This window comes from Homalodisca vitripennis, chromosome 3 (assembly GCF_021130785.1).
Source record: "Homalodisca vitripennis isolate AUS2020 chromosome 3, UT_GWSS_2.1, whole genome shotgun sequence".
Taxonomy (NCBI): Eukaryota; Metazoa; Arthropoda; class Insecta; order Hemiptera; family Cicadellidae; genus Homalodisca; species Homalodisca vitripennis.
In genome coordinates this window covers 177,593,243-177,608,337 of record NC_060209.1, presented here as the reverse complement: position 1 = coordinate 177,608,337, position 15,095 = coordinate 177,593,243, and the positions used below count along the sequence as shown (strand labels likewise).

Here is a 15,095-nt window from a genome sequence, read left to right as displayed (position 1 = left end):
GTGATGTTTTGAAAGTGATCTGTAGCCATTATTAATTTTCATTCTATCTAACTATGCCTCGGTACAACAAAAAATCTGTGGTAATGGGGAGTTTTACAAGAAAACTACAGATAATCGAGTGCAATGTAAGTTGTGTTCATCTTCCTATAAACATTTCGGAAACACATCTAACTTAGTAACACATCTAAAGAATAAAACATCCAGTTCAGTATTTTGGACACCTCTGATAGACAGCCATCTCCTGGAATTTCAAGGAAGTCAAGCACGAATCTTCCAGCAGGTCCCTTGGTTGATTCCGTAAGTAATGATGCTTCTACTAGTGGAACACAAACACAAGATACCAACATATCTTGTGATAATTTTGATTCAGAACCTCCACGCAAACGCCATAAACAAATGAGACTAGTAGCACCTACCAAAATAAATCAAAAATCTGTTGATGACGCTTTGTTAGACATGATAGTTTTAGATTATCAGCCCTTACAGATAGTAGAGAATGTTGGTTTCAAAAACTACACTAAGAAACTTAACCCGGACTACACTCTTCCAAGCAGAAAACTGTTATCGACCAAATTACTCGATGAACGGTATAAGGTATGCTCAGAAGCCCTTAAACAAAAACTAGCAACAGTTGAAAATATTGCATTGACAACAGATATCTGGACGTCAGATAGTAATAGAAGTTTACATGTCTTTAACATGTCATTTCATCCTTGATGCCAAGTTAAATTCTAACGTGTTATCTACCTCTGAGTTACCCTTGGATCATACATCTGATAACATAGCTAACGCTATAAGAAACATTGCAGAAGAGTGGCAAGTACATCATAAAATTGTCGCTGTTGTTACTGATAATGCCAGCAATGTTAAAAAGGCTGTCAGAGAAATTTTACATTTGCGTAATCACTACTGTGTTGCGCACACATTAAATCTTGCCGTTAAGGATTGCATATCGAAGGGCAATGATGAAAATGATCATTTAAAACATGATGAATTGATCAAAATTATCAGCAAATGTCGTTCCAATTTGTGACTCATTTCAACCATAGTGCTAAATCTTCCTATAAATTGATAGATATTCAAAATCAAATGGGTTTAGAAACGCTTTAAATTGAAGCAAGATGTCCCAACTCGGTGGAATGCAACTTTATTTATGTTGGAACGGTTGGTCAAAGTTAAAATTCCTCTTTCAGCTACTCTGCCACTTATACAGTCACCTGTACCATCTCTAAATGCTTCTGAGTGGGATATAATTGACGACTGCATTGCTTTACTCCAGCCTATAGAAAAAATGTCAACATTTTTGTGTGCGGAGAAGCTTTACCCTACACTATCCAGTGTTATACCATTAGTAAGAGGACTTCAAAGTGTACTAATAAAAAAGAACCCCCAAACAGATGCAGGTAAACATCTAAAATCATCACTAATTGAAGTCATTGACAAAAGACTGAATGTTTATGAAAATAACAGGACATCAGCCAAAGCAACGTTCCTGGAATCCTCGTTTTAAGAAAAAGGCCTTTGGTGTTGAATCCAATGCCCAAAACGCTCAGAAGTGGGTAATTGAAGAACTGACCAAACTCCAACCCGAATCAAGACAACCTCACACACAAAGCCTACCACCACAACCTGAGCCAAGGCAATCAGAAGAGGACAATCTGTGGGAAACTTTTGAAAAAAAGGTAGCTGAATTGACCACCTTATCAAACGCCAACTTCTTCAGCAACAATAATTGATAAATCAGTATATAGAACTACCGTATTTAGACAGAAAAGCGAATCCACTCCAGTTTTGGGAAGAGAGGAAGCACATTTTCCCTTCACTTTATAAACTAGCCCAAATGTATTTGTGTATTCCTGCAACTTCTGTTCCTTCTGAACGTTTGTTTTCTAAGGCTGGGATGGTTGCCAATGAACGCAGGAACAGACTACTGCCTAAAAAATTGGACAGTATTTTATTCTTAAACAGCTGGAGCAAGCCTACAGTACCAAATTCAATGTAGGATGTACCTATTCTGTTTTAAACTGTGTAGTGTATAATACAGACTAACCTGTGACAAATAATTATTATATTGTATTATTATTATTATATTATATTTTTATCATATTATATTATTATTATATTACATTTGTATTATATTATATTATTATTATATTATATTTATATTATATTATTATATTATATAATATATATATATATTATAATTATTCATCCCAATTCATTATTACAAATATAAAAGATACTGTTTATTTCTTAGATATATGTTTTTTACGATGTCTATATTCAATTGAAATGTTGTGCAACATACTCGTATAGTATAATATAGTAATACTTAAATATATTACACTATTGTAATCTTATGTGTTTAATTTATTCATATACCATTCATAGGGAAAAAGACATAATAAGATGTGTGTGTATATATATATTTTAAATTTACATGCAATACCAAATATTACACCAAATTACATAAAAATTAAAATAGTTAGTTTTTAATATAGTAATTGTATTTTATAGGAATTAAATACAAGTGTGAACTAGAAGTATTTTTTTATTTTTTACAAACTCCCACGTTATGTATAATACAGTGTTAACTCAGATAAATGGTTCTAAAAAATGGAATATAAAATCAAGTAATATCGCGAATCAGTTCTGTTTTACTCGCATTCAACAGTGCAGGTCAACGAATTGCAGGAGTCGGGTGAATACTGAATACAATTAATTATAGTGAATACGAGTCGGCTGGAGGTCCGCTACCCGAGGATGTGAATAGCGAATCCGAGTCGGCTGACTCGAGTAGGTAGGTAAAGTATTCGAATACGAGTTACTCGAGTTGAAAGAGTATTCGACTCGGCACATCACTAGTTCCTGCCGTAACGAGCGTGCGCCCCGCCTCCCGGCATTCCTAGCGAACAACTTCATGTCAGTTGCAGCTCTGTAGCTAACCTGTATCCATTACTGTGGATCTTTAAAATGTTTAAGATTATCGAATCACCCGCCGCGTGTGAGATTCGGTCAGTGATACGATTTTTGACTGCAAGAAACATGTCGGCTGCTGACATTCACCGTCAGCTTTGTGAGGTGTATGGTGCCAAGGCAATGAGTGAAATTAAAGTGCGGAAATGGGTCCGAGAATTTAAAGATGGCCGCGAAAATGTCCACGATGAAGATCGCTCAGGCCGGCCATCTGTGATCACGGGAGATTTGGTTACTGCAGTTGACGCAAAAATTCATGAGGACCAACGGTTCACAATAACCACTCTCTCTATGGAATTTCCTCAATGGTCCAGGTCAGTACTGTACAAAATTGTGTCAGAAAACCTAAACTTTAAAAAATTGTGTTCAAGATGGGTACCCAAACTCCTCACTGAGGATCACAAAAAAAGAGATTAAGCAGTTCTTTGACTTTCTTGACCCGCTACGACGAGGAAGGAGACAACATGTTGAGTCGAATTGTTACAGGAGATGAAACATGGATATCCCATATCACTCCTGAATCAAAGCAACAGTCCATGGAATGGCGGCACACAACATCTCCAGTCAAAGTCAAAGCCAAGCAAACGCTGTCGCGGCGCAAAGTTATGGCAACTGTGTTCTGGGACAGGCGCGGTATTTTGCTAGTGAACTTTATGCCGCGAGGAATGACGATTAACTCAGCCTACTGCGCAACCCTAGCCAGTCTCCGACGCGCCATTCAGAACAAAAGACGCGGCAAGCTGACAAAGGGAATTCTGCTCCTCCACGACAATGCAAGGCCTCACACCGCTGCTCGGACACAGGAAATGATCGACTCTTTTGGCTGGCAAGTTTTGAATCATCCGCCGTACAGTCCCGACCTTGCTCCGAGAGATTTCCACCTTTTTCGGTACTTGAAAAATCGTCTTGGCGGGAAGCGCTACAATGACGACGAAGAAGTCAAGACGGCCGCGAACTCCTGGTTGTCAGAGCAGGCGGCAAATTTCTTTGAAGAGGGATTTCAAAACTTAGTTTTAAGATATGATAAGTGCCTTAACAAACAAGGCAACTATGTAGAAAAATAAAAAAAAGTATGTAGATTCTGAAAATAAATGTATTTTGAAAAAAATAATTGTTGTTTATTTAAAAAAAAACGGCCCTTACTTAAAAAACAGCCCTCGTATAACTACCTATCTAAAAAACATAATGTATTTTTTTCTATTTGGGTAACAACCAACTATACAAATAAAATAAAGAGATATAAGTTTTATTAATTGAGAAAACAGTTTTTCATGATTACCCAAAAGTTGGATCTGGTGGACATGTTCCATATTGCATGACACCTCCTCAACTCTCAGATGAAGCTTGCGAACATATGTTGATCTTCATTCACAATTTCACGATCCACGTCGCGTATAATACGATGTTTCGAGATGAATAAATTCTTGATTCAAGAAACTGTCTAATTATGTCTTGATTTTAAGTTCTTGGAGACGGAATTTATTGTTGTTCCCGGTTCTCAGGAAAAATCCCGGTTTCCCCGGTCAGGTGACCACCCTGCTGGTTGATTACAGTGAGGCCAAACGTTCATGCAGTCATGCATGTTTTACACCACCTCTGAAAAAACTACATCCAGCAGGATGTGTGTAATTAACACAGGTTTTTTAAGGGCCATAAAACACAAGAGATTATCAATGGCCTCTGTACATATGACAACTGCATACTGTTGTAGCGTTGTCATTTAATCGTGCTATAAAGTATAGCCAAATAAAGACACCTTAAACAGTACCGTAAAATATTATATAATCATTATTAATAATATAACAACTCAACAATTTTCTGTCTAGGTAAACTGTAGATGGACAATTCTAACAATAGTTAAAATCTAAACTATAAGGGTAGCACATAAAATAAACAAAAAACCAAACTCAACAATGTTATTGCCAAAGTGACTGTAAATGGGCACTCTGGCAATTATTAAAAACTAAATCACAAGTGAATAAATACTATATAACAAAACAATAGGAATGAAAACATTACTACCGGCATGGCTGTAAATGGGCCATACTGGTAATACTTGTACTTGTAAATCTAACAAACAGAAGACCAAACATTAAAAAACTAAATACCAAGGGTAAATCTAAGATAAATTAGCGTAGCAAATAACAAAATATACATTAATAAATTCATAACTAACACAGGTTTGTTAACAGTTGACTTATGTACCCACTTTATTTTTGCCATAAAACTACCTTATGGTTTCGTGAGGTACATTTTGAGGGGAAATGCACGAAACCAAATAAGAACAGGGTTATCAGGTAACCAAAAGGCCTCATACAAATCATAATTTCAAAAACCAACATCTAAACTGGATCCTTTAAAATCAATATGTATTTAGTCTATAGTTGTGATGAACAACAGCCAATAGAACTATACTGTAATTGAAGAAAGAAATATTCCTTGTAATTGAAGCACTGACATTCCATAATCAGGAGAAGCTTCAATTAAAATACGCTTCCCACTAACTGACCCAAAGCAACAAGGGAGTTTCAATCTTCTTAAATCCTTCTACAATGATTCCATTCTTACTCCAATGGGATCTGAAACATAATATTTTAGTAGTAAATTAGATTACTATGAACGTCAAATGGAAAGTTAAAACACAACATACTTATTTTACACAAAACATTTCATAAAAAGGAATAAACACAAAAATTAATATTAAAATGATGTCTCTCTTTTAGAAGGTATCTTTAATTATTTATTAGTAATATGTTCCAGAAAACTAATCTTCCACTTCCAGTAAAAAATGAAAATATTTAAGCGATTAGATTTATTGACTATTAATGAAAGATAATTAACTGTATTTCTTGATTGCAATACATTTGTTTTATGTTTATTTAATTATTCAAATGACTTATCAATTAATTTCAGTGTTTCAGTAGTAGTTGTGGTTCTTTTATTTATGTAATTGTTTAAACTATCTCTATTAATTTGAACCGTGGGACTGATTTAGTATTCAAGATATGTTGATATCGATTCATCTTTTATTCTATATATAAAGTATCGGTGGTTGTAATAAACAATATAAAAACTGGATCCATTTTCATTGTACTCTGTCATATTTTACTGTTATTCATTTCTTATCGACGTTGTTAAATCATTTACCATGGTTATTTTTGTAATTTCTTTTGTCATTAGGTGACAATTGTTACTATACATGACTCAACCCTTTTAGCAGTTATTATTTCAAATGAATTACATATAACATTTATTGATGATCACATTAAAAGTTAAAAATTACATATGTACATTCATGTTACAGATGAGTTCTGATTGTGAAAACCTACTGCTCAGACCTGTTGCTCATCAACAATGACCAGGGGCATTAGGTCTGTTGTGTGCCAAGTACGGTGGTGTGAATAAACACTAGCTGCTAGTCTGTTGTGTAGGGGAGAGGGGGGCACTTGTGGACAGGGGCAGAAGTGGACAGTTTGAATTTCCCGCTTTGTAGGTGCAGAATTTAGTTCACAGTTTTACCACAGGATGGTACTAGTGTATTGTCTCTACGAAGGAAGTTTGAAGCTCATACACACACTCTGAGGATGGTCTACTTAGCACTGTGTAGGCAAATATTTTTTTGTGTTTACGTTTTTAATTTAACAAAAGTATATTAGGAATCTCCACTATTTTAGCATAATTTGAAGCCTAAACCTAACCTAAAACTAAGATTGGGAGGGAAATATAATAAAATGTCACTTGGGGCACTTTGTGGACATTAAAATGCTGTGGACATGTCCACAAGTTGCCCCAGAATTTTGTATGTGTATTTTTAGCAAATAGTGTTTAAACAGTTCCTACATTTTATAATCTATTGGAAGCACTGTGTTTGAAGGCAAATATTTTTTTGTGTTTACGTTTTTATTTAACAAAAGTATATTAGGGTGAATCTCCACTATTTTAGGCAATATTTGATGTATGTATTGTGTACCTAAACCTAACCTAAAACTAAGATTGGGAGGGAAATATAATAAAATGTCACTTGGGGCACTTGTGGACATTAAAAATGGGGCACATGTGGACATGTCCACAAGTGCCCCAACACTCCAATTTGTATGTGTATTTTTAGCAAATATGTTGTTTAAACAGTTCCTACATTTTATAATCTATTGGAATTATATTTAATGTAATAAAGTCCCATTTAGAATAGCAGGTTAGGGGCCTACCAAATTTAAGTAGGTCTATTAGAAACGAGTTGCGTTTTTTATTTGCGTAAAACCCATGGTGTTTATAGGAATGAATCAAAGGGAAAAAATATTAAAATTTTTTTATTTACAGGCCTAACCACTGATGTCAGTTTATATATTACAGGTAGAATGGTGAGAACCTACACACCTAAGACAGACCGAGCTTCGATACCTGAAGATGCCATCCAACGAGCTCTTCAGGATCTCCTTAATGGAAACTGCTCTTTTCGAAAGGCAGCTGCTGATCATGGAGTGTCCAAGTCGCTGCTGCATAAGCGGTTTAAAAAGTTAAAAGAGGAAAATAAAATTAGAAGAAAATGAAGTACCAATCGTGGATCTCCCGTCAGTGCTGCCGTTTAGAAGAGGTACTTCAAAGTACAGCTCCATGCAGGTCTTCAGCAAAGAAGAAGAAGAAATGTTAGAAGACTACTTGATTCAATCTAGTAAATTGCAATATGGATTGACTTACAGACAAGTAAGAGATTTTGCATATTCATATGCCCTTAAAGTCAGCAGTAAAATGCCCAAAACATGGGAAGAAAATAAAACTGCTGGCATTGATTGGATGAAAGGATACAATCGCGTCGCCATCCTAGACTAACACTACGGAAACCAGAAAATACCAGCCTTGCAAGAAACATGAATTTTAACAAACAAAAATGTAGATGCTTTTTTTGATAACCTGTATAAAGTAACTCAACAGTATAAATTTTCTGATGAGAGAATAATAAACATTGATGAATCAGGTATTACGACCGTATTGCAGGCACCAAAAGTTGTTGCTCCAGCTCGAGTAAAACAAGTTGGACAGACAGTATCAGCTGAACGAGGTGAACTTGTAACCATCTGTGCTATTGTAAATTGCATTGGGCAATACTATACCCCCAGCCTATGTTTTCCCAAGAGTTTTTTTTAAAGATGCTTTTATTGCAGGTGCCCCTAATGGTAGCATTGGTTTTGCAACAAAGTCGGAATGGATGACACAGGATGTGTTTTTGCAAATTATGAAACATATTCAAAAACACACTTGTGCATCAAAGGAAAATCCTATTTTGGTGCTTCTCGACAACCATGAAAGCCACGTCAGCATTGAACTGATAAATTTCTGTCATGACAATGGAATTGTGTTGCTCACGGTTTCCGCCTCATACAAGCCATAGGCTTCAACCTCTGGATGTAGAGTGTATTTTCATCCTTCAAGAACACCTGCAAGGCAGAATTTAATCATTGGATATCACAGAACCCAGGAAAGACGATTTCAATCTATCATGTTGCAGGTTTGTCTGCTAAAGCCTATGATAACGCTTTCACGAGGACGAACATATTGTCTGGGTTTAAAAAAACCGGTATCGTGCCATACAACAAGATGATTTTTAATGAAGATGACTATGCACCATCTAAAGTGACTGAGCAACCTTTGCCTCAGACCTTTTTAACTGAAAAAGAAGGTTGTGGGGCTACCCAAAATAATGATGAAATAGAAAATCCTTTTGATAACGACGGTGAATTTGGGCCAATTGCAGGGCCTTCTGAAAATAGTTTTCAAGACCAATGTGTGACGTTAGCTTAGCACAGCTCAACTCTCCTACAATATTCAACAAAACAACAAACAAAATACTGACACCTGAAGAAGTTAGGCCTTATCCTAAATCTCAACCAAGAAAGGAAAGCTGCAGAGGTAGGAAAAAAGGCAAAACATGCATATTGACAGATACGCCGGAAAAAAATAGAATTGAAGAAGAAAACTAAGAAAAGAAGATAAAAAAGAAGCTAAGCTTTTACCTAGTCAGAAGAGTTGTAAGAGAAAACAGTTTGGAGAAAAATTAAGCAAGGGATTTGTAAGAAACTTAAGTTTACCAAGAAGTCTTCAGATAAAACATCCGACTCGGAAGAATCTCAGGATTCGATAGATTTTTGGTGAAGGACTGAGCCCTCTTGTTTTAAGTGAAGAAAGTGGAAACGAAGAAGAGTATGAGGAAATTAATAAAGATGGAAGCAATATTAACCTTAACGATTTTGTTTTAGTTAAGATGAGTGGGAAAAAAAAAGCGTTAAGCACTATGTTGCTCAAATAAGTGAAAAACATGGACTCTCCGAATTCACAGTAAATTTTTTCAGAAAAAAAGATTTTGTTTGATTCTTTTAAGTTTGTGAAGCCTGATGTTACAGATGAGAGTATTGTGGACATAACTGACTTAGTTTTTTAAACTTGCTCAGCCCAAAGTTGTAGGGGGTACTGAAAGAGCTGTTAGCACTTTTATCTTTAAATTTGATTTCAATGAATATAACATGGATAGGCCTTTATTTTTGGCTAATAACTTAACGTTTTTAAAGAAAGCATTCAGTTTAAAGGAGAAATATAAGAATTTATTGCAAATTTAGCTTAGGCCTATTGTTTTTCAAAAGATTGTAAACATAACATGAGTAAAGAACTTGTAATATTTTACGTAATTTTGTTCTTACTTGTGTGAAACATTTAAAAATAATGACTTCACTAACTAAAAGTGTATTTGATATGTTAAGTTATATCAGGGAACAATGTAGTTTTTAAAAATATACTCATTTAAAAATTATTTGTGCTTTTTAATTCTATTTTTTTATGTGTCCACATGTGCCCCGTAAAAATATTGGTACGTCCACATCTGCCCCGCATTGGGGCAGTTGTGGACAGTGTGCATTAGTTTACTAAAAATTTTATTATAAAAAAACTATTTGATTAGTACTCTTGAAATGCAGTTTATTTAATCAGTAATAAGCTAATGAATCTATAAACAAAATATATTACTAAAAATAAAAAAAAAAAATACAAAAATAAAAATCTTGAAATTGTCCACAAGTTGCCCCCCTCTCCCCTAAGTATATATTTCAAATATGGCAACAAAATCAGTTTTTGTTGGGAAGCTTTTCATGTTTTCCATGCTTTTTAAATAGGTATTTAATATAATTACAATATAAATGTGTAATTTACCGGTATTACATTTTTATAACAAATAATACGGTGCATTGTGATAATTTTTATTTGGGATTAAATAAATGTATGTTATTTAAGTACATATACTTTTTTGAGTGTATACATTAATTGTGTAAATAACAAAAACCATAATATGACAAATATACTAAAGTCCATGCTGTTGGATACTGGATACATGTGCTCCTTGTGCAGATCCATGTGTAACCTATAGATAAAATCAATAACGTCAGAACGAAGTAAATTTGATTTTATCTTCTTTTTTATTGCAATTCTTAAATACATACAAATTGGTTACTCACGTTGAAAAATCACAGTACCACTGGAATATCTACATTTATCATATCTAGAACAATATGATTAACTTCCAAGTTCATAGGTGTTTAACTTATATTTAGGCCAGTGGCATTGAGAAAATCATATGTTCAATTTAATCAGCATCTTCTTCTTCTTCAAGGAAGTGGTTTAGACCTTAACTTTCATCATTCACTTTCAGTTGATTTATGTCAGGCAAAAGGCATTTTTCAGCTATTACAGTCATAAAATTTCCAATTTCTAAAAGAGGCCACCAATAAGTGAAAGTCATTCTTCTGTAGGACTATGTAAGTTTTTGAACACAACAATGTTTTGATTATAACATATGCCATTAAAGTAAAAGGTATTTTATTAGATGAATATGGTTTTAACAAAAATATTTCCCAAAAAAGGCCCCAATTCAGCTCATCTGGCCGATTGACACTGTATTGTTTATGAAATTGAGACAGTGTAAAAATTGGTTTGGCATTGTTTATTTTGAGGACTCTTAAGAGATTATGTTTGTAAACTCAAATGTAATACATTATTAGATGTTTGAGAGTTTGGAGTTTAAAATTGTTACAATTTTCAAAGAAAAATTAAGTTGAAACAATGGAGAATGGCTTAAATTAGACCAGACTTTTTGGAAACTTGCACTACAGTAGCCTACAACAAGCTTTTCTTCAAGTGAACATAATCCAGCTACCAACATCCAAGAATCATACCATATAACAAGAAGAAAAGCTAAATACTTTTTTTACAAAGAACTATTCTTTAGTACAACAGGATGAAATCCAAAGTGCGCACTAAAACCATTCACAAGTGAACAACTTCACTTATGCATGATACAGTGATCAACTTTACAGTTTCACTTGTGTTAACTTAGTGATGATTTGAATCACTATAATATGAACTTTGTTTGGAATTGAATAATACGTAAATATTCTTATGAAGAAATTAAGAAAATAACTACAAAAGTAGAATATTTTAATATCTTATCTGATAACTGTGAGGCCAATTTAAACTTCCATAACTATGAAATTCTCTTTAATACTATTAATGGGAAATACCTCATATACAGTTGGTACAGTAACCATACTCTCTGACTTCTACTATTCCTTGTACTTTTTTATGTGGATATTAGTATCCCAATTATTCCTTCTGTCTGTCAAGATCTACCCTTCATTAGCTTGTTATACCTCAACCTAAAAACCAATGATACCCCTTAGTCTCCTATATTGATAAACTATTTGGGATAATTTTCAAATATATTATCAATTATTGTTCCTGAACTAGTTCAATTAACAAAATTAAATAAATTGTATTATTTGAAAACAAATAAAAAAAAATCTCCTTAACTGGCATTCTAAAACTAAAAATACCGGTTTTCATGAACAAAGTGTGCTTAATTTCACAGGCCAAATGAATAGAAAAAAATCCATCAATGACCCTACCTTAAAAACATAGATGCAGATTTTGATAAAACTTTCTATACACCTTCAATACATGGTCTACTGTATTATATTACTACCCTCATTCTTAGACCACACCTATTTTCGGAGATTTATCAATTTTACATGTAAAATACTGAAAAACGAAATCTATGGATGGCCGTACCTCAAAAACGTACAAACCTATTTTGTTAAAAGTTTTTATACATATTTGAGATACAGTCTACTATACCACAATATAAACATAATTCTTAGGCTGCACCTGTTTTCGTAGTCACACCAATTTTATAGGCTATGTGCTGACAAGACCAATCTATGGATGGCCGTACATTTATTGGGTTTCTCAGAACTTGTCTTGTTAAATGAGTATTGCCCTGAACATGGTTACTATCATAAAAGTAGTCTTTGTTCATTTAAAATCTTTAATTGTAGTATTTATCTTCATGTTATTAAATTAATATATGTTTTGTATGGGTTAAGTTAATGAACTAGGTTAGGATTCAGATAAGAACTAGGTCTGGGTACTCGTTCTTTCTGTGGATGGAATCTATGGCCAGTTTCACGTTGGCAGGACTTTAATAAGCGGCCTACACTTGTTATTCGATGGTTATCATCGAACTATTCTTTATATTATTCAACTTCAATATTATATCAAAATCGTATGCCCGAAGAATTGTACATTATGCCCGAACACATTAATAACAACAAATTCATAACAATTTTTAATTGAATAAATTTAAAAATAACATAACAATTTTATCAAAACCAAATTTGCCCTAGACCTAAATATCAGAAAAAACTGTACAATATTTACAACTTTCCTAGATAGGCCAAGCATCAGTGAGCAACCGCTTTCATGGAATAAAGTGAAGGATTTCCCCCATGGGTTTTACTAGGAGCCAAATCCATATCTTAAAGCCATGAAACAAATCTTGTCTCTGTTAAAAGATATTTAACATAGGCCTATTTCACTCATATATTTCATCAACATTTTCAAATTCACCAAAAATAAGTTAGGCCTACTTCTTGACGCTTATTTTTTAAACAAAAATTACTGTAATTAATAAGTTGAAATTGTATGCCAAGTTAAATAAATTGTTAAATGTATAAAAGAATCGAAGCATTCAATAAAAACAACTGAGTAAGAAATGTAGGCCGCTTATTGTAGTCCACCCTAAACTTTCTAAAACATGAAATAACCATTTCAATTATAGTTACTTACAATTAAATATTATTATTGGAGCAGCAGGGAACTCCAGAAAGTAGTCAGTACTTTGAAAAGTCCTCTAGGTCTCGGGTTAATGTATTGAATAACAATATTGTTCTAAATTATCCTAAATCAAACAAAGTGTCATTTCTACAGTATTAGAGTAATGATCACAACTACAATGGTTATGCATGTGTGTTATTTATGGTCACAAGCTGTCAGACATGGTTATCCTTCATCGTAGTATAAAGTAACTAAATGTTACACTTTTTTGTTTGGGGGAGACTAATAAGCGGCCTACACTCGTTACTCCATTGCTATTATCGAATAATTCGATATATTATCCAACTTTGATTTATGTAAAATCATACAAAATACATGTTATAATAAATTACCATAACAAGAAAAATCTCGTAAATTACATTTTTAAATACATAAGTTTTACAATAACATTACAAAACAACAAAACCAACTATGGCCTAGACAGATCTCAAAGAAACCTTACAATATTTATAACTTTCCGAGCTTGATATCAAGAAGTAACTACAGCTTTAGTGAAATTAAGGAAAGAATTCTTCCCATGTGTTACCAGGAGCCAAATCCACATGTTCAAGCTAATTAAACAAAATCTCATCACTTGTGAGAAATATCTTACATGTTTTCCTTATATTCATCGCCATTTTTAAAGTCTCAAAATATTAGTTTCTTGTTTACATTAAAATTGCTACAACTAATAAGTTGAAATCATGCTAAGTTCAGAATAACCAGTTTAGGCCTTGTATTAAAGTCTACCCTTTGTTACATTTTATAAATACACATAGCCTAGAAGTTTTTTTTATTTATAATTAATTTGTTAAGATGTAAAAACACCTAAACTATATTGCAATTTGAAATACTTATAACATTATTCAGTTTGGTTTCAGTAGTTTAGATAATCAATTATTTGATTGTAGTAATGGGCCACTTACTACAATGCAGTGTCACTTCCCCCAGTGGAGTAAAATGTTATTTGATCTTTACCTTTGTGCATAGGAACATTATTGAAAAATTAAAACAAATTTAATATCACAGGAAATGGGCTAACCCCAGAGCTTGGGGGCCACCTATCAGATGTATAGTTTCAAAGAACAAAATGTTATCCTAAAAGTAGCAACATGTGATGTAAGACGGACATTGCTTGGTTGTCTGTGATTGTTCTATTTCAGTTATTACAATTTAGTTTGTGTTTTCAGTAGAAAATAAACGAACTTCCTTACCGAACCATAAATTTCCAATGGAGTCTTTTCAGTCTGCAGTATTTGAATAGGTTTTTCGTGAACTACACAATACACATGTACTGATAAACCTCAAATGTTGTATTTTGTATTGCCATAGGCTACCATTTTTACAGTTGGTCGATGTAAAATGCTAAAGAAACAGAAACAGAAACCACTACAAGCATGTCTCATCACTCATCAGTCGAAACAGTGTTGCCAGATTAATTTTGGAGATTTCCCCACTAGTGACAAGGAAATTCCTGACTTTGCCGCACCTTTTAAACTCAAGAATTCCACATTTATCCAATTATTTGCTACAACAATTTACCATTCCAAACTGTGTGTATGAACTCAAAACATATATTACAATTAATGATTATAATATTTAAGACCGTGCCAATACAATATGAAATAAGTTATTTTTGTAATGAGCTATACCAGACAGGCAGCATCCTAAAGTTTTCTACATTCATATATAGCACATACCCGTGACTATATGTAGCTTATACTGTGTTAGGATTTTCAAGACATTTAACACAAAAACCACAATTTAACATAGTATTTTCTTAACACCATTCCTTATTCTTTTAATGAGCGTAAGGTATATTATCAATACATTTTGCTGTAATGTTTTTCAAACATTTTCTTTCGAATGTTAAAATATAAACAGTATAATTCATTTTCATTCATTAAATTCTTAGAATGAAAAAGTCCCGT

General features: G+C 33.4%; 1 long non-coding RNA gene across 1 annotated transcript; it reads right to left on the bottom strand.

The window, feature by feature from the left end:
- Window positions 1-4,140: 4,140 nt before the first annotated feature.
- On the bottom strand, window positions 4,141-14,539 carry LOC124357812. The gene is made up of 2 exons (XR_006921986.1): window positions 14,379-14,539; window positions 4,141-5,555 (listed from the first exon to the last, which is right to left on the bottom strand). It is a non-coding gene; the product is annotated as an uncharacterized LOC124357812 (long non-coding RNA).
- Window positions 14,540-15,095: the final 556 nt, after the last annotated feature.